Below are 27,821 nucleotides of genomic sequence, written 5' to 3'. Positions count from 1 at the left end.
AAATTTTCTGAAAGTGAAATGATATTTGTCACATGAAGCTAAGAATATTGTTTTAATATTTTAAAATATATATTTATGGAAAATATTCTTCCTTTTGATTTCTTGTCTATATTACTCTTTGTAATATAATGTGGGGTCATCTATTACATGTGGCATTGTTTGACAAAAATCTTGATTATGTAACAGGTTAGTGTCCCAATAAACTCCAGGTGAATTCAGTAAAATGCCCATCTTGGGCCCATTAGCTCCTCGATTTCACAATTTTGAGAAGAAAAAGAACTAAATAACCAGAATTTTTATGTGTGCTCATTTGAAAATGTTATTGAAAATTTTTCTAATACATTATTTTTTATTCCAGTTTTCTAAATCTATCAGATTTTGAAAAAATTAATTGGATGGTAGTTTCAAAACCACAATAGATATATCTACATTGAAAAAAAAATGTTGTGGTATTAGTTCGGTACATGTACCTGATGGGAAAGTATAAGTCTAGATGTTTTACTAGTGTACTGATATTAAAATATCTAAAAAAATTTCAGAACTCTTTAACAAATATGTATCATCCTAATCTACAAAGTATACAATTTTTACTATTCAATTAGATTGATTTCAGACTGTAGAGAATATACTTTAAAGTAGGCTTTTTTTTTTTAGTTCATTCTCTGTATTTGATGGTATACTCTCTTAAGAGCTTCTTTTATTTCTTTATTCCTCAGACGATAGATGGTAGGGTTCAGGATGAGTGCGGAGCTGCTGCTCTTGGACAGGGGAATAATTGGAGGGAGCTGCCAGGTCCATGGAACTTCCAGTTGCACAAATCAAGAGAACAGTGATCAAGTGAGAAGAGCAGGTGGAGAAGGCTATCCAGTGGCCCTGCCCGTGCTGGATCTTGGTGACAGTGGAGATAATACACATGTAGGAGATTAGGATGAGAACAAGGACTCCCATGATGAGGCTACTACTGTGTAGAAAACACAATTCTTCAATTACATGATAGGGGAGGAAGGTAAGAGTGTGGTCAGTGGATACAAAAGAGTAGAATGATAGGAAAAATATGATCTAGTGTCCTATAGCAATGCAGGGAACTACAGTCAACAACAAAGGATCGTGTATCTTCGAGTAGCTAGTCAAGATTATGTTGAATATTCACAGCACAAAGAATTGACAAGTGTTTGAGGTAATGGATAAAACTAAGCACTCTGATATGATCATTATGCACAGTATGAATGTACCCAAATATCATATTGTACTCCATAAATGTATACAATTATCATGGGTCAATTAAGAAAAATAAATTAAAAAGAAAAATAAATACACAGAGAGAAGACTAGTGGCTACCAGAGGCAGGGAAAGGGAGGGAGGGATGAGAAAGGTTGATAGACTAGTACGGAGCTACCAAGTTACAGTTCGATAATAAAAATAAATTCTGGTGCTCTGGGATGACAATTGCTAATATTATTCTACTGTATATTTGAAGATAACCAGAAAACAGAACCGTTATTGTTGCAGCCACAAAGAAATAATAAATGTTTAGGTGACAGATATGCTAACTATTCTGATTGAATTGGTATACAACATATGCATGTATGGAAACAATAAACATAAACATGTTACAATAAAAAGAATTTTTTATATATATATATTTTGGATGTGGATGTTGGATTGAAGGATTTTGCTTTGTTTCATTTGTTTGTTTTACTATGTTGTGACTTTAGGATCTTTCCAGTTAAGATGGCAGAATAGATAGTCCCAACATCACTCTCTCCCACAAATCAACCAATTTACAACTATTAAGAAGTAATGACAGCCAAGCTGGAGCCGCTAGAGCTCAGGGAAGAGGAGGAGAGACCTACAGAGTTCCTGAAGGCAGAAGAAGCCACGACGAGAGAAAGAACAGATTTTTCCACCATTTTGAGCCCTGGCTGCTCCATGGCTGGAGCTGGTGAGTGCACATAGCAAGAGCTGGCAAAAGCCAGAGCTGTGCCTTTCATATGAAATTGCTTGTTGGAGGTGACAGGGGAGAAGAGGGCCTTGGTGGCTTCCAGGCCAGAAGAACGCTCACAGGGTTCACATGGACCCACACTGGAGTGAGAAGCCACAGAAAACAAAAAAAAAGGAGCTAATCCGAGGCCGGTGAGTCATCACAAGAGATTGGAGCATGGTCCATCTGATCGGAAGTGTATGGAGTGCGGGTGGTGGAGGAGATGGACCCACCAGGGGAACATTGTGACACAACACGGACAGCTGATCTGTCTTCCAATCAGCGCAGGATCGCTCAGTGGAGACTGGTAAGAATATAGAACTGCAGGGGGTGCAGTTTGTTGAAAAGACTCAGGCCCAGACCAGAGTTTCCTCACAGCCCAGGTGCACCAGACCTCACAAAACCCAGAATTACATATGAGGTCAGCAATTAACATCTGAGTTTCACAAAAAGCCTTCCCCAGAGAATCAGCAACAATGAAGCAATTTAGCTTATCTCAACTACAGGGCTCAAGTGCTGGTCCCCACAGGAAATTCCTCCATTTTAGAAGTAAACAAAGGACAACAAATTAGTTTCAATGCAAAGTTTAACTAGTGGGAACAGTGAATAATCCAACACAGAACTGAAAGAAAAAACAGAATACCCACAGATCAGAGACAAAGTTTAATATTAACTAGTAAAAGTCTAACACCACCCAAGAACACCTATAAAACCAAGAAGGATCAGAAGCCCCCTGGGCTCCCAAGCCACAGAGGAGGAAGAGCCAAGGGCCACAGCCACACCCCCTGACATCTGCAACCAGCCCAGTGATGACCACCAAGTCACTGCAGGCTTTACCCCAGGCAGCCGAGCTGGGGTGGTGGGGCTGAGGGCCTCAGCCATGCACCTCTGACATCCACAACCAGCCCAGTGACAAACACTGAGCCACTGCAGGAAGTACCGCAGGCTCCCAAGCTGGGGTGGTAGAGGGCAGAGGGCTTTAGCCACACCCTCCTGACGTCTGCATCCAGCCCAGCAATGAACAAGCCACCGCTGGAAGCCCTTGTTCTATCCTGCCAAAATGAGGGAGGTGCCATGGGCTTCAATTATGCGCCCCCTGCTTCCTCCTCTTCCCACCCTATTTCCCTTCCCCTTCTTTTCTCCTCCTTCTCCGCCCCCCCCCCCCCCACTGCTCCACAACAACATCTTAGAATGAGAATGGAGCACTGGGAGAAGCTGAACCCAGCTGCAACTAGGCAAGATGCCATCATTGCCTCAGGGCCCTATCAGTGTCCTGAGGCATGGAGCTAGCAGAAGCTAAACTCAGCCTCTGGGCAACCTGCCACCACTAACCCCAGGGCCCTACCAGGGTCCTGAGGTATGGAGTTGGGTGAAGTTGAACCAGGTAAAGAGCAAAAACACCATTTCCACGTGGATAGTCCACCATAGTCACTGCAATTGCTGTGGCAGCCACAAAAGTAGCTAATCTCTATAGCAGCAGTCACAGCCACCATGCAGATGGCACGCCAGACTCTCAACTGCTTTGACACAAGGAAAGGCACTAGTGGAAACCAACAACAAAAAAAAAAAAAAAAGAAGAAGTCCTCTCTCTTTACAAAGCACACTCCAGAGTAATAGAAGAAGCATCTGCTTTATCATAATAGGGGAAGACTTGATCACACCTGTCTCAGTGCTGGACAGAGCATCTAGGCAACAAACCAACAGAGGAACAGTTAATTTATCAGATGGAGAGAACAAATCCATGGTTATTAGGTGGGGCAGGTGGGGAACGAATGGGGGAGGAAGAGAGGCAGGAGGGATTGGATAACGGGCATAAAGAATAAGTGCGATTTGTAACCATGAATATGCAACTAAAAAATAAATTTAAAAATAAATTTTAAAAAAATCCTTTGTGATTTTAAAACACACCTTTCCATTGTCTTCTACCTACCATTGTTTCTGAAAGGTTGGTGATTATTTTTTAGCCTTGTACCCTACTATCCAATATTATCCTTTTTCCTGTGATTGTTATATATTTTCTCTTTAATTTTGGTTTACAACAGTTTTACCAATATGTTGTAAATGTTGTTGCCTTTGAATAATTTTGTTTGGGTTTGGTTTTCTTTTTCACTCTTGAAATCTGTTTTTTTTAAAAAATCTAATTTGGAAATTATTTAACCACTATTTCTTTGCATTTGTTTTCTGACACAGTTTTACTTACTTTTTAAAATCTATAATTATATATATATGTAGACCATTTGATATTATGACAAAGCTTAATAATTTGCTGTTTTTTTTCTTTTAATGATTTTTCTTCTGTCATTCAGCTTAGATAATTTAAACTGCTATGTCTTCATGTTCACTTACCCGTTCTTCTGTAATCTGTAATCAGGTGTTCTGACCCACAATATGCTTCCTGGATATTTTACCACCACTCATTTTTCTAAAGAAAAAAATTCTTCATAGCGCCAATTTCAAAATAATTATTTGTTGGTTTGTGCAAAAATGTTTTTCTCTTTGTTTTGGACAGATACACATCCTAATTTTCTTCTTATTTTCCCTCTGATTGTCATCAGTTCTGTCTCTGCCACCTGGATCATAAATGTTGGCATTGACTTTCCTTAATAACTCTAATACTAAATTATAAAATATTCATAGATAGAATAATCTCTGGTAGATATAAAATAAATCAATATACAATATATTGAAATTTAATTTAAAAGTTTCTAATCTAAAATAGTAAATGTCAAAACTAAACCTGAAGAGAATAATAAAGAAAAAAAAACTATATGATATTACAAAGCAAGATAGACTTTAAGGCCATAGTAAAACATCTCAGATTCTATTTCATGGTTTATTTCCTGTGTAATAATGTGCGTGGTAAGTAGGGCTTCTCTGAAAACTTACTTTCCTGTTGTCAGTAGATCTGAACTGACTCATCTGTATGTTATCACAGTGATATATACAATCATAGCTCTTTTCTAAATACTATTAATTTTATCACTCCTATTGATCACCTCTTATCACCAACTCCAAATTAAAATTTTAATTAATGTAACGCAATGTTCAAAAACTAAGTTGCACATAAAACCAACGTATCATGTTATGACCACTGGAGATATTAACTTAACATAGACTATCTATTGATTTAAAGGTATCATGTGTTTAAACTGAAATCATTGTCAGTGAGGCTGAAGAGCCTCAGTATTTTCAAAGATCTTTGCTCTTGGACCTAATTCTTTTTAGGAAGTTCTGACCTTTGGCAAAGGTGTCCTTCAGTGCATCTTTCATGGTATTATTACATAAAGAGAAGATGAAAGGATTCAGGAGTGGTATGATGACAGTGGAGTGGGTAGAGAGGATTTTGTTGAGGTGCAGGCTGCTCTTCTGTGAGGGGTAAACATAGACAAAGATGGAGATCCCACAGCCCATGCAGACCATAGTGAAGTGAGAGCCACAGGTGACAGAGGCTATGTATTGACCTTGGCCTGAGGGTATCTTCAGGGTAGTGAAGATGACGTGAACATAGTAGATCACTGTGAATAAGTGGAGGCTGCTGAGCAGGGCAAGAGAGTTGAGGAAGTTCAAGAGCTCAACTTCATGGATGTTAGCACAGGCCAAGTGGAGGAGGGGATACTGTCACAAATAAAAGTGATTAGTCACAATCAGGGACCCAGGCAGGACAGTTCTGCCTTCAAAATTGTAGGTGGAAAGATGAGGAAAACGCCGCCCAATCAGGAGGGGAGGACAAGACAAATACAGAATGAGCTAGTCATAATCATAGCGTAGTGAAGGGGACTGCAAATGGCCACACAGCGGTCATAGGACATGACAGCAAAAAGAACAAAGAGTGTATCCAGAAAGAAAGTAGAAATAGGTCTGGATGAAGCATCCCCCATATGTGATGATCTCTGTCTCTGACGAGAATCCTGAGAGCATCTTGGGACTAGCACAGGTTGCGGTTAATATTTCACTGAAAGAGGGATACTGAGGAAGAATTCATGGGTTACTGGAAGCTATAATCCACAGAAGTCAGGGTAATGATGAGGGTGTTTCCAAGTATGGTTCCCAAGTACCACAACAGTAAAATCAAGAAAAGGAGGTTCCGAAAGCCTCTGGTGACTGATGTCCTCATAAGTATAAACTCAGTTACCAATGTTCAATTCCCCCTTTTCAGATTTCACGTTTCGTTTACTGTAAAGAAAGTTACAGAAGAGAAACAAGTAACATAAATCACTCATTAAATCATGCAATTAAAGAGAAATTAAGAAGATATGATTGTAGCCATTTCCTATTTATATCAAAATAGAACTACATGATTAAATGTTTTTTTATTTGCAATATTTTCTACAAAAACCAGATAAGAATACATCAAAATAAACTTCCCTAATTTAATTTTTCTTTTTTATATTTTCTAATTCTTGGGTGAAAATATGTTAAATATATTATTAGACGTATATGTTTTATCAGTAAGATATTTGTCAAGTAAATGTTTGATAATTGTACCAATAATAAATTTAGGTTATACTTGTAAGTGTAATAGCAGCTTATTTCTCATGTTTACCTTTTATGCACTGGTCTACCTGAGATATTTAGAGCACACACAGAGGGGTCAGGACTCTAGTTCTAAGTCAGTGGAACAGCTACCTCTTCAAGTGTCATATTGGACAGTGGGCACAGATGGTAGCCATTTTTTTTTTTTTTTTTTTTTTGTCTTTTTCGTGACCGGCACTCAGCCAGTGAGTGCACCGGCCATTCCTATGTAGGATTCGAACCCGCGGCGGGAGCGTCGCCGCGCTCCCAGCTCCGCACTCTCCCGAGTGCGCCACGGGCTCAGCCCGATGGTCGCCATTTATAACACGAGGACTTCCCCACCTGGGACTCTAGTACTTCAACTGCCAGTGAGGGTGAGAAAAAATCAAACTGAATTAGCTTAATTTCCCTCACATACTGAAAATTATTATCTCTATAGATTTCAGTTTCTCTATTGATTTTCTAAATTTTTTCTTCCTTTGCATTTCATTCAAGTCCATTAAAGTTAATCTATACTTAAAGATTTTTCATTCGGTACAAAACGATTACTTCCAAAAGAATAAAATAAATAGTAAAACATATGTTCATAATATTAAGTTCAAATATGTAGAGAGAATTCATATCAAGTATACACAATGTTATAAATAAAATAACAGCCCATATTTTCTGATTGAAAACATTATTACAGATTTATTTATGAATATAATTCAATTCTAACTGAATATCTGATTTGTTCTATTTGAGAAATTGCCAGAACATTTTAAATATAATCTTAAAGAGTCTATTTTTTAAAAATTATACTTTTTAAACAAAGCAATTAATATGGTTCGACATTATTAGCTATTACAACATATTTAAAGTGAAAGAATTTAAGATAAATATCCAAAACTTCATAAAAGCCCATATAACCATTTTCGAAGTCCTGTAAGTAGTTCAAAGAGAAAATTTTAACGATCACAAAATAACATTCAAATGTAGCATTCTCTATCGGTAATTCACAAATTTCTTTTACGAACTCTGGGTAATAAGACAGAAAACGTGAGTATTGCAAGTAAATATTAAGTGGTTAAAAGAGCCAGACTGTTAAACCTATGTTTAACGTTTTCTACTGATAAAAAGAGCTAGGGCTGTGCTCTTGATGACCTATTTCATGCAACACACATTCATACAAACAGAGAGAAGTGAAAAAAAGAGAAGGGAAGGGAAGGACAGAGATTTACGAAAGGAAAGAGGAAGACGGGGCAGAGGGGAGAGAAAACGGGGAAGGGGAGAGCGGGTGGGAGGGGTGAGAAAGAGAAGCCAGACAGACAGACAGACAGACAGGGAAGAGGAGGCGCAGAAGCGAAAGAAGAGAAGTGGTTCGTTCAGAACACACAGGAAATACAACTAGAGAACACTCGTTTGGTGCAAGCGCCTTGCACTAAACCTGGATGTCGAGTGTTTGGTAGGGGGTTAAGGTATGTGTTGAGGAAAGTGGACATTGTAGAAATAGAGGAACATGTTGAAGTTCTAAAGATAAATGTGTGAGAAGACACAAGTGCGATGGTTTGAATGTCCTCACCAAAGCTAATGTTGAAATTTAATCGCCAACGTAACGGTATTAGGAGATAAGCACTTTAAGAGGTGATTAGGTCATGAGGGATCTGCCCTTAGAGTGGGATGAATGTCATTTTCATAGAAGCGGGATAATTATTGTCAGAGTGGGTTGTCAGAAAGGGGAGTTCAGCTTCTTGTCTGTCTCTCACCACGTGATACCTTCTGCCGTGTTATGACACAGCAATAAGGCCCTCGTCAGATGCCAGCACCGTGCTTTTAGACATCTCAGACCGTCGAATAGCGAGCCGAATAAATCTCTTTGCTTTATAAATTCCCCATTCTGTGGTATTCGCTTACAGCAAGAAAAAAGAGACAAGTTAATTTCTCATTAAAATGAGTCATTTCTGACTTTCATAAAGCAAATTTTCAAACAAAAATCTGATCATGTATTATTCTTTTATCTTTCCTACATCTTTTCTTCAAATAAATCTAAAGCATCAACCAATGGTTCATGTGTTCCTCTTAGCAAATGTGCTGTTGCATAAGAAATAATTCTATTAAGTCTTCTGTTTTCTTTCCATGTCCAGAAACCTGCCTCCTCTATCAACTCATAGTCTTGTCTTACAAGTGGCACTTTACAGTGGAAATCATTTAGACAGAGGAATAACAGAAGAAATTCCCATCTTGCCAATGTTTCCCCTTTTTCACAGTTTCTATTTCTTTATTAAAGTTCTGTTTTGTTTACGCATTGTTTCTCTTATTTTGTTTAATTGTGTATTGGTGCTCTATCAACTCATTGAGCTTCTTTAATATTTTTATATTGAATTTTCTATCAGGTAATTGATACATCTTCATTTTTAGAGTGTCAGTTAATGTAGCTTTATTAGTTTCCTTTGGTCATGTCATGTTTGCCTTATTATCTATTATCTTTGTTGTGTTGCATTAGTGTCTGTGCATTTGAAAGAACAAACACATCTTCCAGTCTTTACAGACTTATTTCCCAGGTAAAGACCTTCTTCTGTTTGGTCTCCAGCTAATGAGATTGCCTCTGGATCACAGTTAAATTGGGTGGGTTAGGTTATGTGGCTGCTATTGTATGTGCAGTGGATTCATGACTGATGACACTGTTACCAGGACCTTTAATGGGTGTGGATCCTGTGTAGTCCCTGTGTAGACTGGACTGCCTCTAAGAACATGGTCAGTAGGGCTGGCATAATGACAACAGTCTGAGTGAGAGGCCACAGATGGAGTGCTCACGTCTAGATAAATGGACAGATATGGCTTCCTCCAGGTCCGTGGGAAGGCTCCTGCTGTCACTGAGTGGTCTCTTGAAGTCAGGATTGGTTTGGATTACAACTGTGAGGGGTTGAAATCAAGACACAGAGCTGCTTCAGCATCCACTGTCAAGACTCAGAACTTCAGGACTGCCTCTTGGGGCACAAGTGTGCCTGTCTCTGGCTGAACAGGACTGCCCTGCAATCACACCGGAAGAGGATGGAGCCAGATTGCAGGGATGCTTCAAGATCTGCATTGGGACCAATGTTGGCAAGCCTGCCTCTAGGGACACAAACAGGCAATGTTCCAGCAGGTCCCTGGGCAGCCAGGATTGCTCTCAGGCCAAGTTGCAGGGCTATTTTAAAACCTAGAGTGTGACCAAGGTCAGCAGCTCTTCTGCTGGGGCACAGATGGGTGTGTCTCCTTTGACATAGCTGGCTCAGAAGGACTATTTTCAGACCATACCGAAAGGGGCTTGTCCATTTTACTGGAATTTTTCAAGGACCACACCTGAGACTGAGTTCAGGAATATTATCACCCAAGTCATGGGTAGGCACGACTCTTTCCAGGTCCCGTGGCAGATGGCTCTGGTAGCAGGGCCAAAGACAAGAGGGGCTTTAGCAAAGTCCACAGGGGGACAAAAATTTTTCAGAGTAGAGCCAGAATTACCTGGGTGTGGATCTTTCTTCTCTAAAGAGACTCCTAGTTCTTGGACTTCAGCAAGGTTTCACAACCTCCTACCTGGATCCCAAAGCTCTCACAATGTCATTTTCATCTGTGGATGGCTGTTAAGTTATTGTTGTTTGGGGCATCAGCAAAACCAAAGACCTCCTATTCTGTCATCTTTTAAAAATTGAAACATAATTGATTATACGTATTTGTGGGGCACACATTTGACTATCAATACTTGTGTACAATATGTGATGATCAAGTCAGAGTAATTAGCATATTCATCATTACAAAATGTAATCATTCTTGCTGTCAACAATCATCACACTGTTTTTCTTTTGAAACTGGCCTTCGGACCCAAGAGATGGGGTTTCTATAGGAACTTTTTAGTCCACTCCCCTTAAAACAATAGCCAGATTAGCACAGGATAATTCAACAGCACATGGTACTCCACAAAAAAGAATAAAATATCTTTAATATAGGCCTCTCCACCTATGGGCCCACAGGAAACAGAAAGAACGTGACTGGGTGGGGAAGAGCCACCATATTACTCACATGGATCTGTTCCTCTGAAAATCCAATTAGTGCAGAAACTGTGCTTTCCCAGGAGAAGTTTTAAGACTATGCATATGATGAATTTCAAAGGATGTGGTTCATTCTTTTTTTGTGTAGTCTTGGTTACAACCATTAGGTAAAAAGTTTAAGTTATCTGTAAATAAGCCTGCCTGCTGTCATACAATATCAAGAACTCATGAACTGCACTGGTTTTTAATTATTTATTTTCAGTACGTGACTCATTTAAGTATAAGAGTAATATCACAATGTGTCTATCAAATAAACGGAGGATTTCTTCACCAAATGGTATCTATGTCCTTGAGTTGAGGCCAATATGAGTTCCAGAAGGCACAGCCGAGTAGACTGTACTCTGCCCAAAGAACCCTAGGTAGGCACGAGGTTTGGCTGAAATTCATCAGTCACTCCAAACACGTGTGTGTGTGTGTGTGTGTGTGTGCGTGCGTGCACGTGCGTTTGTGTATGTCTGGTGGGAAGGGAATATCATGCATTCGTCTGTTTAGAAGGAATACCATTTTGTTATGTGTACTTCCATAGAGGAAATATTTTCTTGGTTGCTTTAAGTTCCCTTCTGCACTCTCTATAGACCTGTATGTGGGTGTGTTTAGGATTATATGCAATTTTATTTCTCTATTTTTTTCAATTTTCATTCCCAGTTATGGTTAACCATGCATTCTTGTTCTGATTGGTATTATTTTCTATGACCTAAACATAATATTGTCTTTCAATACTGTTACATTTGTGTATATATTTCCTTCTCCTGCTAATGCCCCTTTGCTCCCCTCTCTCCATAGGAAAAAAAAATTAAATTAAAATTTCAAGACATGACATTGCTTTTTACCATTTTTGTGCTTCCTCTGGCTTAAAGTCTAGTTGCCTTTCATCTCCTCTCTATCCCTCTAGCAATTCACACACCAACACCTTTTAACATCTGCACATAACCTGTACTCCACTTGTTTTTATGCCTCTTAAAATACTTATTGGTAAAATTATTAAGAATAAATACCTTCTCTATTTTATGTGTTTGACATCTTACCATATTGGCATATAGTAGATGGTGGAAAATATTTGGTAAATGATTGAGTAAATGAACGGATGGATGGATGAATGAATAAATAAATGAATAAATGAGTGAATGAATGAATATTTAATCAAATAATAGGGGAATATGAAATTTAGTGTTGACACATTCTTATAGACCAACAAACCTCTAAGTATTATAATTTCTAATGAAGAGTGTTAACGATGAAACTTCCACACACTAGATTGGAGATTAATGAAGACTTCACTCACAATGACTTCATAATTTGGGGGGCAATGTATTGAAGGATATATGGGACACTGATTCAACAACAGCTTAGTCTGAAACCAATGCTACACTTTTAAACAGATATTAGGCACTTACAATTGTCTGTCAGTGAGAAATATTTCAGAAGGGAAATCACATATTGTGAATAAACAGCAGAGAAGTTATGACATGAAAAAATACTCTGAGAGATTTTATTTTTATATGATCTTTTGATGCAGAAGAATGCAACAGTGGCTCACTCTATCCAAATCTATTTACCCCTCAAAACTAAATTCCTTTTAATTTTTAGAAGTCATATTTAAAAATTAAAAATTATGAAAATTTCCCCAGATTACATCTCCACTGGAAAATACTATTTCTTGACTTCTTTGTATGTTTTCCTCTTCAAAGAGTAACTTAATGTAATCCTCTTGAAAGGGAGTTCCCTGGCTACCATACTGCACACAGACTCACTCCATCTCCATGGTTCTAAGATTAGAACTTCACCATGCGACGATTAAATCAAGTTGTCACATGGCTTTCAGTTTCCACATGTTCTACTTTTACCAGTCCACACAAAAGTTACTATATTTAAGGGCAGGGGCCATACCTAAAATTCTCTAGCACTATACGCAATGCCCAGCACAGTGTTCAGTAATTACCATGATGATTTCTAGGATCTGTTCCTACACAATTCCCACACAAACAACCTCACACTATATGAAAACAATACATTTTTTCAAATTTGAAAATGTAACAAAGATGCATGAATTATAACCTTGAATAAAGAAGTGTTTATTCGTAACTTCAAAATACAAATCCCATTATTTTTATAGAAATTATAATTAGTATTTCTTTACGTATGCACTTTAGTTTTAGCATTAATCCCTGTGTACAGTTTTCTTCTCTGCTTTTTTCTGTAATCTTAAGTTATAAACCTATATTTCATGTGCCTGATTTCATTTTAAAATTGATTCATTCATTAGTCACTCATGATGATGGCATAGAGATGAATCTTACTTTTCAGAATTGCTCAATACATTTACCATGCAAAGATTAAAATAATGTAGGCCATAAAAGAAACTGAAGAAAACCATGGGAAGATAATAATTCCTATAGGATCACTATTTGTTCCTCCGAGAAACATTTTTTTTAGCTTCCTTTTCAATCTACACTTTCAATAGCAAACTTAGTTTTAACCTAATCACTACCTCCCCTTCATGATTTTATAAGCTCAAATTAATCTCCTCTCTTCTTTCTATAATGGGTTTTTAAAATTCTTTTACTTAATCCATTTTTCCTCATTCCTTTTATTATCTCAGTGGCCTCTCTCTTTTAAAAAATGGCCAAATGTCCATAAACATAATTTGCTACAGTTTCAGGGGGTTCACAGATTACCTGAAAATTATCCATGGACCTCTAAGATTAATAAGTGCTGCTCTAGATTTTAACTCTGTCTTTCTTGAAGTAAAAGAAATGGATTCTCTTTTCATCTGTAGGACATCATGGCCTTGTGATAATTATTTTTGTTGTTTTTTTACAATTTTGAATGTGCTTCTTAAGAAAACCCAGGACTTTATGAATAAGCTCATTGGGCCAATGCTCAATGCTAGTAAGTAGCAGAGCCAACCTCCACCAGAGCCTTATTTTCTAATGGAAGTAAGACAAAAATCCATAATATATGTAAAAGAGAAACTTTTCCTCCATTATCCCTGGGCACTTATATAAATCTCACCTTATTAGGGATGAATAAGAACAGGTGTTAAAAAGAATAGTTAGGTCTACAGCAACACTATATTTTCAATTTTAAAAATATAGAATAAAGGGGTAAATCAAAAAATGCATCCAGCAAAGAATAGGCTTAAGATGATATCTTAAGAGGCTGAGTGGGTCCACAGTTTTGAATATTTACACTGCAAAGCACAGGTTTCTGAAATTTGTTGGAAATGTTTAGAGTTGCTTTTGGTTGTCCTAGTGATAGGGCTGACATTTAGTGGGGGCGGGTGGGATCCTGTAATGCACAGAACTCTTCTGCTGTATGACAGAGTTGTCCTGCATCTGTGCTAGACTTTGATGTGGGTGAAAACCTGCTTATAGTAATCTAAGCCTAGAACTTATGTCTGCTAAAAAGTTTTTTTAAAATATAGTTAAGTATACATTAAATTTCCAGGAATGTGATTACTATGTAAATTAATGAAGACTGTCTTTGTTCAGAATGTTAGCAAGAATTTGTTCACTATTTCAGAAAATCACACCACCATAGGCAATGCAACCATATCCTTTTTGTGTTTTGTGACCTGTGATAAATGTACCTTCTTTACAGTTTGGCCTTTGGCTTTATATTTCCATTGGTAGGAGAGCAGTCTCCTCTACACCTGCCATCTAAAAACATGTGATTTATGGTCTCAACTTTCAATGAAATGCATTGATAAAAACGTAATTAAAATATCAATACTAAAACACCACTGTCCAACATAACTTTCTGTGATCATAGAAACATTCTGTATAATATGGTTACTGAGCACTTAAAATATGGCTAAAGTGCCTGAGGAATTAACTTTCTAAATCATATTTAACTTTAATTAAGTAAAATTTAAATAGGCATGTGATGGTGCAGTTCTAAAAATTTCAAATTGACAATAAATATGGTAAGCATACTTGTTCCCACAATATATAAATACACATTGTGGTAGAAAGGCTGGTTTTACAGGAAAGATAGTACAATGAAATAATGAGTTATAATAAATAATTGCTCTTACTTAGATCCAGCAATAATAAACTATCAGAGACTCTCCACATTTACCATTTTTAACCCCTCTAATGTTTCTTTCCTTTTGGTTACTTTTTGTATTCTTCCTCAAATCTTTTTGATTTACTAGACACACAGCAACTGAACTGTCTTATTAGATATTTAGGGGTTAAAATTAAATTCTCTATGTAGGTAGCTTCTTCCATGTTACAGATAGAAAAATTATGGTATATGAAAGTAAAGCTATTGGCTTAATACCACACAAAGGTATAAGATGATTCATGGGGGGTTTGCTTTCTTTTCTAAAGCTCTCAATGACCTGTGACTCCTTGCAAGAACAGTAAACTTAAACCCTTCAGGAGCAGTAAGAATTTACCACTTCATATAGACTTATAATGTCTTTCCTTCTTTCCTTTGAAATAAAATATAAGCTATGTTGCTGTCTTCCAACTGATTATTTCAATTATTCTCCATTAGAAAAATGGTTACTTTCAGTGGTAACAAATAATTAATGAAATTATAAAAAGAAATCTCCATGGCTTCATGCAATATTGTCTATTTTTTTGCATCTTCAACTTGGTCTGCAAACTGGACGTCTGAGGTCTTTGGACAAGTCTGCATTCCACCATCTGTCATATGCACTCCTGAACTTGGTTTCCAATCTCAAAGCAACATTCATTTATTTTAAATCCTGAAGAGCAGCCTTGGTGTTGACAATGTGTTACTTAGAATGTTGGAAGTATTCCTTGCTCTCTGGGTCATTCCTGTCAAAACAGAAGTGTGACTACACAGTGAGCAGGGTGCTTATGTTCAATGGGTTGATATTTTTGCTTCTGATCTGAGAAAATAAATTGTTTCTGAGAAGATTGCTATCTCTAGGGTAACTAAATTCTAATAGATTAAAATATTGTCAAGAGTCAAATATCTCTGGAATAAAATTCTGCGAAAATGAGGCAGACAAGAAAATCCAGACCCACCTCAAAATCCAACCTCTAAGACAATATTATCACACCATCATGAGATAATACTATAAGGTCAAAGGAAGACCTTTGACTACCCTAGCCTGAAGATACTTGTATTTATCTTTTTACTGAGTTTCTAGAATAATTTTTTGCACAGTTCATGTGGCCATGAAAGTAGTGCTCTGAGGTATAGCTCCTATAATTGTTTAATGAGTGCGTTCCTTGTTTACTAGCTAGAAAGTAGGTTTCTCCATGGTAAATATCTGATGAATCCTTCAACAAAAGTAGGAGTTCAATAAATGAATGCTGCTTTAATTTGATGAGATTGAAGGATATAAACGAGAGTAAACGTTTTGATGAGAGAATTAGAACCTTTATAATCTGGTTCCAACTCCTCACTGTTCAGGCTATTACAGGTCAAATTCTCTGGATCTCACTTTTTTTCTGTCAAAAAAGAGGGGTGACTAAATATCTATGTTTTTACAGGTCATATTAGTTCAATCTCCAATTCAACAACTCCATCTAATTAGAGGTAAATTTAAAGTTTCTAGTCTTTACTACTTTTTATATTCTCTTTTCCCTTCCAGTTTGAATATTATGTAACCAATTAAAAGGCCGTAAAAATTTATTTGATAGTATAGTTAACATAGACGGTAGAAGGGAAGGACAACTAAAAAACATTCAATTGTCATTCCCTAAAGTTTACACAGTTAACATTGATGTTAACATTCAGCACAGCACTGCTAACTGTTCCACTTCAGGTAAACTATATGAAAGACCAGGACAGAGAATGCTGGCAAACTAATTAAAAAAACTCACCTGTGCTTTGTAGTGATTACATTTTCACATGTGGTTTAAACATTTCACAATACAAAATTTACATTTAAGCAAAAAACACTCCAGATATATAGAGACTGATAAAACATTAAACATGTAAATTATGAGTTTTCTATTTTCTAACAAAACCTTATCTTCAATGAACAAGTGTCTAAAAAACAAATAGTTCCATTTGAAAAGCGGTTACAGTTCTAACTTGACAGTCACAAGCACTTTTGTTGAATTACTTTACATAAATTGATTGTTAAAAAACTAGTGCAGGCAAAAGTAACTCTGATGCCCAAGTATAGGACAGGCTCCATAACCACAAGACTATGCCAGCTCGCTTTACCTTTTAAACACAGTTTGCCAAGATGAGTGTGTTATTAGCCAGGCTTGGCTGAAACAATCCACTGCCCACAAAGCTACTTTAATGTACTGTCTCTATTGAAAATCACAGTAATCCAACAATACATTATGGTACTTTCCCATCACTGCAGCAGTTCCCACCACAGGCAGCACTTTGTCTCCAACAAAGAAGCCTCACATTCTATGTCTGCAAAAGCCCCAATCCTGACTAGTACTGCCTGGCTGCCAAGAGGAACGTCTGTGTGCTCGACAGTACACAAAACTAGCTCTTTTCTTTTTTTCTTTCTTTCCTTTCCTTTCTTTCTTCTTCTTTTTTATTTCCTAGACAATAAAGTGTGTGATTGCTTGGTAAGAAAATGGTCTTTCATTCCCTTCCTCTTCCCTTTTATTTGTTTGTTTGTTTAACTGATAGTCAAACAACTACATCTGCCATCCACTATTACTTTAGGTTCCAATCCTGAAAACACTGTAAAGTTTATTTTCTGATTTCATATGAGCTTAGATTTGTGATTAACTGAAGAGGGTTGACTTTAAAGATGAAGATCCCTAAAAGTATGTTAATAAAAAGAAGCTGTCCAATTCTGGGAATATTCTAGAACTTCATTTATATTTGTAAAGTGATAAGTGCAAATTAAACACTAAAAAATGTTAATATACTCTCAAGAATAAAAAACTTGTAAACTATATGTACCCTGTAAAATATTTATAATGTAAGCAAGCAGTTCCATAAGAATATCATATTTTGGTATTTTATGTTCTTTTCTGTTCTGTTTACTTTCACCTCAAATTAATAATTTGGCTTAAAGAAGTAAAATATATTGAGGCACAAAAAAATAAAAGGACAAAAATTTCACTATGGATTCATCAGAAAAAAACTATATATTATAACCTTGAAACCTCAATCTGCCCCCTAGATAGACAAAAGGAAAAAAATCCTAAGTTCCCTATTTATCAAATAAATACAAATTAAATCTAGATACAAACGCTATCAGTATGGTTAATATATTTTTTTAAAGTAATCCTTGTTTGCAAAGAAATGGGCTAGTTGGAATTTTAAATGAGTACTACCTTTCTAAAAGAGAACAATTGGCAATATGAATTTTTACAGCAATTGGTCCAGCAATTTCATTTCAAGAATTTTATCCAACACAAGTGAGAAGAGATTGGCGTAAGGATGTTTACTGTGCTTTACTCAAAATAAAAACAATTCAGAAACAGCCTAGATATCCAACTGTAAGGGGTTGGTTAAATAAATTATTTTACACCTCTACAAGGAATCCTATACAACCAAAAATAAATAAGGTTTAAGAGTAAATGTAATAAAAAAAGTTCACTATATATTTCATAGCAGATTACAAAATATGATATATGATGGCAACCCACCTTTTAAAAATTCTGTGGTTGCTTGAAAAAACTTAATAGGATTATCTCATGTGCTGTGATAATATTATTTCTCTATTTTATAAAAAACATGTTCTTAGCTTCATAATGAGGAAAAAACCCTCCCTGCATTACTGCCTCTTAGAATAGACAGTAAAATTTAATTTATTATCATTAAAGAAATACAGGGTAACTCATTTCTTCTCAAAGATACATTAACATTTTCCTGGGTTTTCAAAAATTGTGCCCTTGAAAATCATGTAAAATTTCATATGAAAGCTATAATAAGAGAAGGATTGGAAGACAGAGTCAGAACAATAATTTAGGGAACAAGGGAGAGAAAAATCTCTTAGATTTATCACTTTAAGTAGTAGTGGGCAATCATAAAATTATACCTCAAAAACTTTAATGAAGATACAGTTATAGCAGATTGATACTGACTTTCACAGCCTGAAAAACCAGGCCACGTGAAAAGTACCTCTAATTTTTAATAGATTGAAACAATATGAACAATAACCATAATATGTGTAATTGTGTGCATTTTTTTGTGTGTAGTCATTGGGAGAAATGGAATGAATGGAAAATAAGGAGATTTTTATTCTTTAAATCAAAGACAAGATGGACTGTTTCTTTTTACCTTTCATGGTGTAATATTACCTTACGCTTCCAAACTGGATTAGTAAGGAAATCACTTTCTGGTTTTATTTTTAAAGGATGAAAAGGTATTCTCTGATACTTGACATTTAATATGTTTGCAAAGCAGCTGTTAAATCAATGAGAGACAGGGCCGGCTCCGTGGCTCACTCGGGAGAGTACGGCGCTAGGAGCGCCAAGGCCGCGGGTTCGGATCCTGTATGGGGATGGCCGGTGCGCTCACTGGCTGAGCGTGGTGCTGACAACACCGTGCCGAGGGTTGCGATCCCCTTACCTGTCCGAAAAAATAAGTAAATAAACAGATGAGAGACAGAGCTGCATTCTGTAAGTGACGCAGGTTTACTACATGGTATTTAAGATGGATCACTGGAAAAGCGATAAAAAGTGCCCTGATTTGTGATCTGGATTTCTCCTCACTGTACACAAGCAGACTTCTTGTTATATTTTTAAAGAAGAATTTTTCTGGAAGCTAATTAATTCATCTGGTTCTTATGTGTGTGTGTTCATGACGTTCATAAATAAAGTTAAAGGCAGAGGAGCAAACTCAGTGTGTGAAGTCCTTCTGATATAATTGCTGCATAAACACCTTGTAGGGGAGTGCAATCTCTCCCCTGCAGTGTGACCTATCAAGTGAAATCTGAGGCCATGTTAGCAAGACACAGGTGGGGCGCATGCTCCCACTGGTAACTCCTATTATTTGCCACACATTGTGTTTTGCACTTTACATGTTATTCCATTTATTCTCACACAAACAACTTTAGAGGTAGACATTACTATCACCATTTCCAAGTGAAAAAGATTTCCCAAAGTTACACTGCTAGTAATTAGTACAGTTTGGATTCAACCCCTATTCTCTCTGATTCTAGTCTATGCTCTTTTTACTATGTTACTGAGTCAAGAAAAGTATATTAATTAAATGCTAAAACTAAGGGATAATTTATGGTTGAAATTTTAGTAGTGAATGCCACCAGATTAAAAATAATACCTTACTGTTGCCAGTTGTTTCCCTCCCTTCAAAGACACTAGCAAAGTGCATTTGTTTAGAGAAGTTAGACTCAACTCAAACCAAGAGTTTGGTGTATGAGAATCTGTAGATAAATGAACAAATTTATTGCCAATCTCTGAAAAGGAACACCAGACTGTCAAGTTATGAGCTAACTGATTTCTAGAGAAGTTGGATGATAAGTTCAGTGATATAAATGGGTTTTCTGGGCCGACCCCGTGGCTCACTCGTGAGAGTATCGCCGCGGGTTCGGATCCTATATAGGGATGGCCGGTGTGCTCACTGGCTGAGCGCGGTGCGGTCGACACCAAGCCAAGGGTTACGATCCCCTTACCAGTCACAAAAAAATAAGGAAAAAAAAATGGGTTTTCTGTTCAGGGACTCTGATTTGATCAAGCAAATAAACAGAAAAGAAACAACCTTCACATACATAAGCAAAAGCACACCTTTAACATGAAATCTCCTATAAGTAGAGGATTCTTTGAATGTGCTGAGCTGGCTGTGGAAGGGGAAGGAATGTGGCAGGGTATCGGTGGTGACTATTGCTATGACTTCTAGTTTCTATCGATGTCCACTTAGCAATCATGGTTTCAGAGATACTTATTTAAAGATCGGGGCAGAGGTTCTCTCCAAATTCTGTAAGACTGGGTTCAGTTACCTCACCCAGCTTTTACTAATGATTTTCATCCTTCCCTTCAAAATGATTTTGCTCACATTGAAGAAAATATCTCTAGTGGTCGCATAACATTCTAACACATCTAAAAGCAGGACAACATTCCTTTGACAAAGTCATTGCTTGCTGAGGGGTATGTTGATTCCTTGAGGCTCATAATGATGCAATTACACAAACATTTTCTAAGTCATCAATCACCCCTTTATTATTTTTTTAATCCTTTGCTTGCATGTTTTATTTTTGTTTTGTTTTGTTTTTAAGATAACTGGTAAGGGGATCTCAACCCTTGGCTTGGTGTTGTCAGCACCACACTCTCCCAAGTGAGCTAACCAGCCATCCCTATATAGGGATCTGAACCTGTGGCCTTGGTGTTATTAGCACCACAGTCTCCCAGGTGAGCCACGGGCTGGCCCTGCATGGCGGCTTTAAAGCAGAAAGTATACCTAGTTAGAGTTGATGGAAATACACGTACTTCCTTTCCTTTTTTATCTTATTATGAACATAACAGCATTTTACAATTTATTGCAGAAGCCATGTTTTAATAGAAAAAAAAATGCAAACCCAAACAAATTGGCCTAGTCTCAATTATCATTAAGAAAATCTGTTATGGGCCGACGCCGCGGCTCACTCGGGTGAGTGCGACGCTGGGAGCGCAGCGGCACCGGGAGCGCCAAGGCCACGGGTTCGGATCCTATATAGGGATGGCCTGAGCACGGTGCGGGCGACACCAAACCAAGGGTTACGATCCCCTTACCAGTCACAAAATGCATTAAATAGTACGATATGGAAATTTCCTTTAAGGAAAGTAAAAGCACCTGTTAGATTTCTCATCTCTTTCCACAATGTTATCATTGCTCCTCCTGCTATCCTGGTACTTGCCTCAATTTCCTGTATGTTTTGTAGAAGTACACCACTTCTACTCTCTTAGCTGGGAAATCAATTAATCTTAGTAAGAAATCTGTATCAATAAGTGTTGATGAAGCTCTTCATGAGGGCCAGAAGCAATGCTTCCTCATTTAGTAAGCATTTGAAGTAGTTGGGGGATGTGCTGAAGGCTGATTTCTGGGCCTCATCCCTAGATATTCTGATTCTTTACATTTGGGGTGAGATTAATGATTTGCATATTGAGCAAAAATCTCTGGTAAAACGATACTAGAGGTTTTAAGATCATTGTTTTTAGAACTCCACATTATTCTCAGGTTCTCTGCTCTGTTTTGGAGAACTGTCACTACAGGAGTCTTATTCTAAATAAATGAGGTATTGCTGTATATATAATCTGGTCCTTTGGTTTAAAATTAATTGAACATTTTTCATAATGCATTTGCTAGTAAAATGAACTCCTATACCCCTCTAGAAAATAAGAGTATGGTGATAGCTAATGAGAAGAAATGGTTTTTAAAAGTTTCTCTTATCAATTTTGCTTTTGACATCAGCCTAACAGAAAGGTGTACAGGCTCCAAATATGGAAAGAACAATAGACAAGTGATTAAGAAGTTCTGCCTTTACAGCACAGCAAAAGAAATTCTACAGCAGAGTCTTTCTTTTTTCATCATCTGCAAATGTGGCTTGTAACTTTCCCACAATATCCGGTTGCTGGTCTAGGTACACACACAACGTAGGTGATAATTCACTTAGATTTAAACTACTTTTTTTCAAAGCCAACTTTTCCAAACAATAAATCATCTACATTTTAAATGGCAGTGAAATTCTACCACAGCTCTCAAAGGAAGGGACAAGGAGATGTATTCTATTGGACAAAAGAAATAGAGAAAGGTATTGACAGTACAAGCAATCTATAGTACCCTTGGGGTAGAAATAATTGTTTAAAGAGTTTTCTCACACATGAAAAAGCAATGAAGCACAACACTCATTTTTATTTCATTATTTCTTGGACCTAGGTATTGAAATATCTGAAAGGAAGCCATCACTTTTTAATACATTTAATCCCCTTTTCCCACCAACAGAAGAATCAGATATTAGCCTATGCTTAAAAATAAAATTGAAATTTTAAGTCAGATTAGTGGGACTCTAGTCCCAACCCTAAAAATAATTTGTCTTTAAGAAAAGGTGAGATCTTTGCTCTTGGATCCAGCCGCCATGGTGTGAGAAAACCCAAGTATCCCTGGGAAGACCTACATGGAAAGGAACTGAGACCCCCTAGTCCTCTTGCCAGTATCCACAGCTGAGCTCCCAGTGAAGAGCCAACACTAATTTGCCAGCCACATCCTCTGCCTCTGATGTAGAATTTGATGCTGTGCTTGGATATTGGAGGACATCATCATGGATGACAAGTTCCAGTATTACAGTGAAATTTCATGGACATGTACTACTGAGAGTTTGAAGACACAGAAAAGAATAAACTCACCTACACACCCATTTTTAATGAATATATTTCTTTCGTAGAAAAGTATATCGAAGAACAGCTCGGGGAGAGGATTCCCGGATTTAACATGGCAGCTTTCACAACAACATTACAGCACCATAAAGATGAAGCAGCTAGTGATATATATGACATCTTGCTCATATTTACAGATTTTCTGGCTTTTAAAGAAATGTTTCTGGACTACAGAGCAGAAAAAGAAAAAGTCCGGGGATTGGACTTAAGCAGCGGTTTAGTGGTGACCTCACTGTGCAAATCATTTTCTATGCCACCTTCCCAGAACAGTCTGTGGCACTAGATCCTACCCACAGGCAAGGAATGGGCTCATTGTGGATGTCACTGGCCCAGTAGGCTGGGAGAGCCCTCAGCTAAAGATGACAGAATACATATTGAAAAGACTGACTCTGATCTCCAACTCCTCATTCATGTTAAGTATTGATGGGTCAAAACAAAATGGCCTGACCCTCTTGGACTGTTTCTCCTGAAACACCTTCTTATATTTAGAAACCCTAGAAGTCGTTCCCAAGTGCTCAGTAATCCTAGTACTCCTCCCCTCCCCAAGTAGACACCTCTCTCAGGTGCTTCTGAGTCAGCCTCCTCTGGAGCAAGTCCATGTCATGCATTCCACCTGGTCCCCTTACCCCAGCATCCGTGTTGGTGTGTCAACAGTGTGGCATAACCCACCATCACAACCCTCTTTGCCCCAGCAGGCTTTGCATGAATCTTTTTAATCTATTCACAGTTTGTTTCTTTTTTACATGGGTCAGAGTTTCAGTCGTTCAGCCTCAGTGGGATTTTCGACTGTTTGGGAATATTTATGTAGAGTGTTACTAAGGCTAGCTGCCCATCTTGAGATTTCTGAATCTCCTATGATCACAGATTGTCTGAGCTGTAGGAATCAACTGAGATAGATGTCCTTTACCTAAAAAAGCTACATTGCAAATCAACTCCTAGTCTTTCATTTGCAGTCCTTGTATCACTGTCTTTTGCTGGTCCTGATTTTGTCCCACTGTTTCTGTAAGTCTCTTTTAAGCATTATTCTTGAAAAAAATATTTTTTATAGATGAATACTCAGGCTAAGCTAGTAGATATGATCTTGGAACTTCCGTGATTACCCACTTAAAGATCAAAGTATTATATGCTGTGTGCTTTTTTGTTAGTGCTGTGGAGGCAAAAATGCTTTCTGTGTTGGTGTTCCCATTTTTCCGGGCACCAGTAAATGTATGCTGTGTGCTAGATACAGACTAAAGGTATCCTGTTCTTATAGCATGTTAGGTGCGTTTGTGCATGTTTGCTTAAAATTCTTTCTGTATAAACCAGTTTGTTAGGTTTTCTGATGGGGTAGGTAGGGACTCTGCAATTTCCTCTTCCTGTCAAAATCTCTTCTGCCAAGATGGTGTGCCTCTGGCCTAGCTCAGCATAGTAGGAGGTAGCAAACAACTTTACTGTCATCTGCTTTGGTTTAGTACATTTGGTAGATTACCAGAAAACATGTATGTCACATGTCTAGAAAGAAGAAAACATAGTAGTTCAATTCCCACTGTGCGCCTTTGATTTTTTTTTTTTTTTAAGTAAAAATAAGAATCTGTACTGACTTTTCACTTGGGTATTCTGGTTTTAAAGATGAGCTATAAGCTACGTGTTTTTCTCAGGGATGTGTTGCTTACTAAATACTTTTGTACCATGAGTAAAATTTGAGGTGTTTTGCAAGAACCATCAAGAAAGAAAGAAAACGTGAGACATAGAATCTTTGGTAGTTACTTTAAAAATTTAATCATTTTGAAAAATATATGCAAATCCTCAAATCCTCCAGCCCTTCCTTGATTCAAATGTGGTGGTATAACATCTTCATCCATTCATTGCTCAATTTCCCTCTATTCTTCCAGATCACTAATTGAAGAAAAATGGGGCAAACAGCGTCAAGATCTATTATTATTCTCTGTATCCTCTATTATTCTCTATATGTAACATTTTGTGTCTGTATAATCTTAAAGCCAGAGACATCTTTAGCTCACTTCTCCCACTTAAGTAATTATTGATAAGAAAGACATCTGCAGAACAAAACAGTAAATATAGTATAAAAACTGAATTCTTGGGGTCTCTGAGAAGTCACCTAGTCAAATCTCCTTCCCTTAGTTCTACTAAATCAACATTGTGCTTATAATGAAATACACTTCTCCCAAAATTTTAGACTCAGTCATTATTATTATTATGTTTAGTTAAATTAACTAGCGTGAACTAATGAGCTGGAAATGAATTTGAGAAGTTGGGTTTTAAATGCTGAAAAGTTAAGCTCACTGGCAAAGATAAGTCAGCTGCAATGAAAGAGAAAATATTTCTGGGCCGAGCCGTGGCGCACTCGGGAGAGTGCGGCGCTGGGAGTGCGGCGACATTCCCACCGCGGGTTCGGATCCTACATAGGAATGGCCGGTGCACTCACTGGCTGAGTACCGGTCACGAAAAAGACAAAAAAAAAAAAAAAAAGAGAGAGAGAAAATGTTTCAACAATTTATTCAGATCTAAGGAGATGGTAGATATGTATATCTTCCATTGCATTATCCATTATAAAAATCTGTGACTTGAATATTGTAAATTAGGGAGAAAGGGATTAAGATGAAAAATGTTTTTCATGTTTATGCTCATGCTAACTACTGTGACCAGTTGCTGTGAAAGAAGGTAAAGCACACTAAGTATATTTAACTTATTTTATTGTGGTCAGATGGCAAGAAAATTTGTTAAAGTTGTTAAAAAAACTAAGTCAGATAAAGCACCTAGGGATCTGAGACTCAATTTAAAACCCCTAGTGGCATGCAGACTTTCTTACTGAGGAATAACGCATCTAAGCACAATGAACTGAAAACATCAGGGTAAAAATGAGAACATTTCTGATTTGCTCAAGTAGGTTCAGGAACACTATTTTAGTCCAAGAAAAAGGGGATTAATAGATGGCAACAGAGATCGCAGTAACTCTCCACTGCCAATCCAGGCTGCATTTAAGGGAATGATACCTGTGGAAGAAGCACAAATTGTGAAAATCAAGGCACAGTTTCATGAACAATTCATGAATGCTTTATGGCTACCTCAAGAGGGTTCAGTTTCAAGAACTGACTCTGCTCAAAGTGATGGCATGACACCTCTGGGATTTTGAAGACAAGTCTCAAAATCTCAGAATTATCCCCAAACACCTGGCTAAATGACCCAACTGCAGGCAATGTTTGAATCCATCTGCTTCCATAACACAAGTTTCTTTCATGAAATTTCTATAAATAAAGCTGAGAATACTTGTTCTAGAAGTCTGGAGTCAGAGTTGTTATGGAGTCAATGTGAATTTACCCAACAGTTCTCAAGAATATCAGTGTTTTCATTTACTTGATCAAAACTGATCTCTGGGCAATGCTAGACCAGTACTTGTGCACTTTTATCATTTAAAGTTAATTAAACTGGTCTTGAGATTGATTTTAAAATACTAAAAAAGGTTAAATATGTTTAAATTATATAATAGGCTATTACAACTACAGCTAGTACTGTATAAGAAAAAAAAATCATAAGCTGTCTACAGATAAAAGAAATTTTGAATACAGGGCCCACTTTTGAATAAAAGTAAGAAACAAACAACTCACAGTTGTATGTCCCTGTCCTAAATCATGCAGGAAGGAGAGATTCTAAAAGATTCTTTAAAGGGGAAAAACAAAAAAGGCTAGCAGTGGGGCTGGCCCGTGGCTCACTTGGGAGAGTGTGGTGTTGATAACATCAAGGCCAGGGGTTCGGATCCCATATAGGGATGGCCGGTTAGCTCACTGGGTAGGCATGGTGCTGACAACACCAAGTCAAAGGTTAAGATCCCCTTACTACTCATCTTTAAAAAAAAAAGGCTAGCAGCAAATACAATCAAAACTATTTCAATATCCTCCCATTAATTAACTACATTTTCAGGAGAAATCAATAATCTTATTTCACTCCAAGTGGCCATCTCTAAGATTAAAAGACCCCCCCCGTCCTTTTCATACTTTCGTTAAATTTTGTTGTTAATACCAAGCACTATTCCTCCAGCTATGAAGTCAGTGTAGCAGCTGCCTTAGCAAACCATGCGAACCCTACACCAATACATAAAGACAGCTGCCTTGCCTGTCCTTGCAGATGAAAGAAGAGTGCTAAAAGCCTAGAAAAATCTTTAGTGGTGGAAATGGCTGTGAAGGCAGCTGCTTGCCTGTCATACTGCTACAGAGTCTGCTAAGTGACAATAGCTACAAGAGATGAAGGAAACAATAAATATGATTAATTTCTATTAATAACACATATGACCAAGTTGCTTTCATCACGGGCTATTACACTGTTTTTGATACTTTTAATTTGAAATTCCTCAGCTTTCCCTGCACAGAAGCAAAACCTCACCATTATATAGACAATCCTAATTTGTACTTTAATTTTAATAAATTACATAATACAGAATCCTGAAGATTTATGTCCAAAAATTTGAGAGTCACAAATGGCAATTGATTTTCTAACGTTAGAATGCTCACGATGCTTCAAAATAATCTGAGAATCACATCAGAATACACCTGAATTTGAAAGATGATAATTTGATGAGAACTAACATTTGCAAGAAAGAGTGTTTCTGTTTCAATAAAACGTCCCTCTCTGCATATATTCAATATGGATTAAGAGTCTAAATAGAATTTACAAGCAGAACTGATATTTATATTTTTCCTCTAGGAACTGTTTTTACTTTAATCAAAGAATATTGACTATACTTGATCATGATGTCTTCAGTTTGCTCTGAAATACTAAAAAATATAATATACAGTGGAATAGTGTGATATGGCCTAAAGTGACAAATATGCAATTCAGGGGATAGTCGACTCTAGTCATAATAAAAATTCATATTCCATAGGTGGCCACTATAAGTACCTCTACTAGCTGTATTTCAATGAACAATTGACCCTTTGCCATCAGCATACTGAACGTCAGAAAAATTTTCACTGGTGCAAAAAGCATGATAAA

General features: G+C 37.2%; 1 pseudogene; it reads left to right on the top strand.

Annotated features, from left to right (window-relative positions):
• The first annotated feature begins 723 nt into the window (after positions 1-723).
• On the top strand, positions 724-23,118 carry LOC134376005 (ADP-ribosylation factor-like protein 2-binding protein; annotated as a pseudogene).
• Positions 23,119-27,821: the final 4,703 nt, after the last annotated feature.

Source organism: Cynocephalus volans, chromosome 4, assembly GCF_027409185.1.
Source record: "Cynocephalus volans isolate mCynVol1 chromosome 4, mCynVol1.pri, whole genome shotgun sequence".
Lineage (NCBI taxonomy): Eukaryota > Metazoa > Chordata > Mammalia > Dermoptera > Cynocephalidae > Cynocephalus > Cynocephalus volans.
Note: the sequence above shows the minus strand (reverse complement) of the source record. Positions and strands in the feature narration are given on the sequence as shown.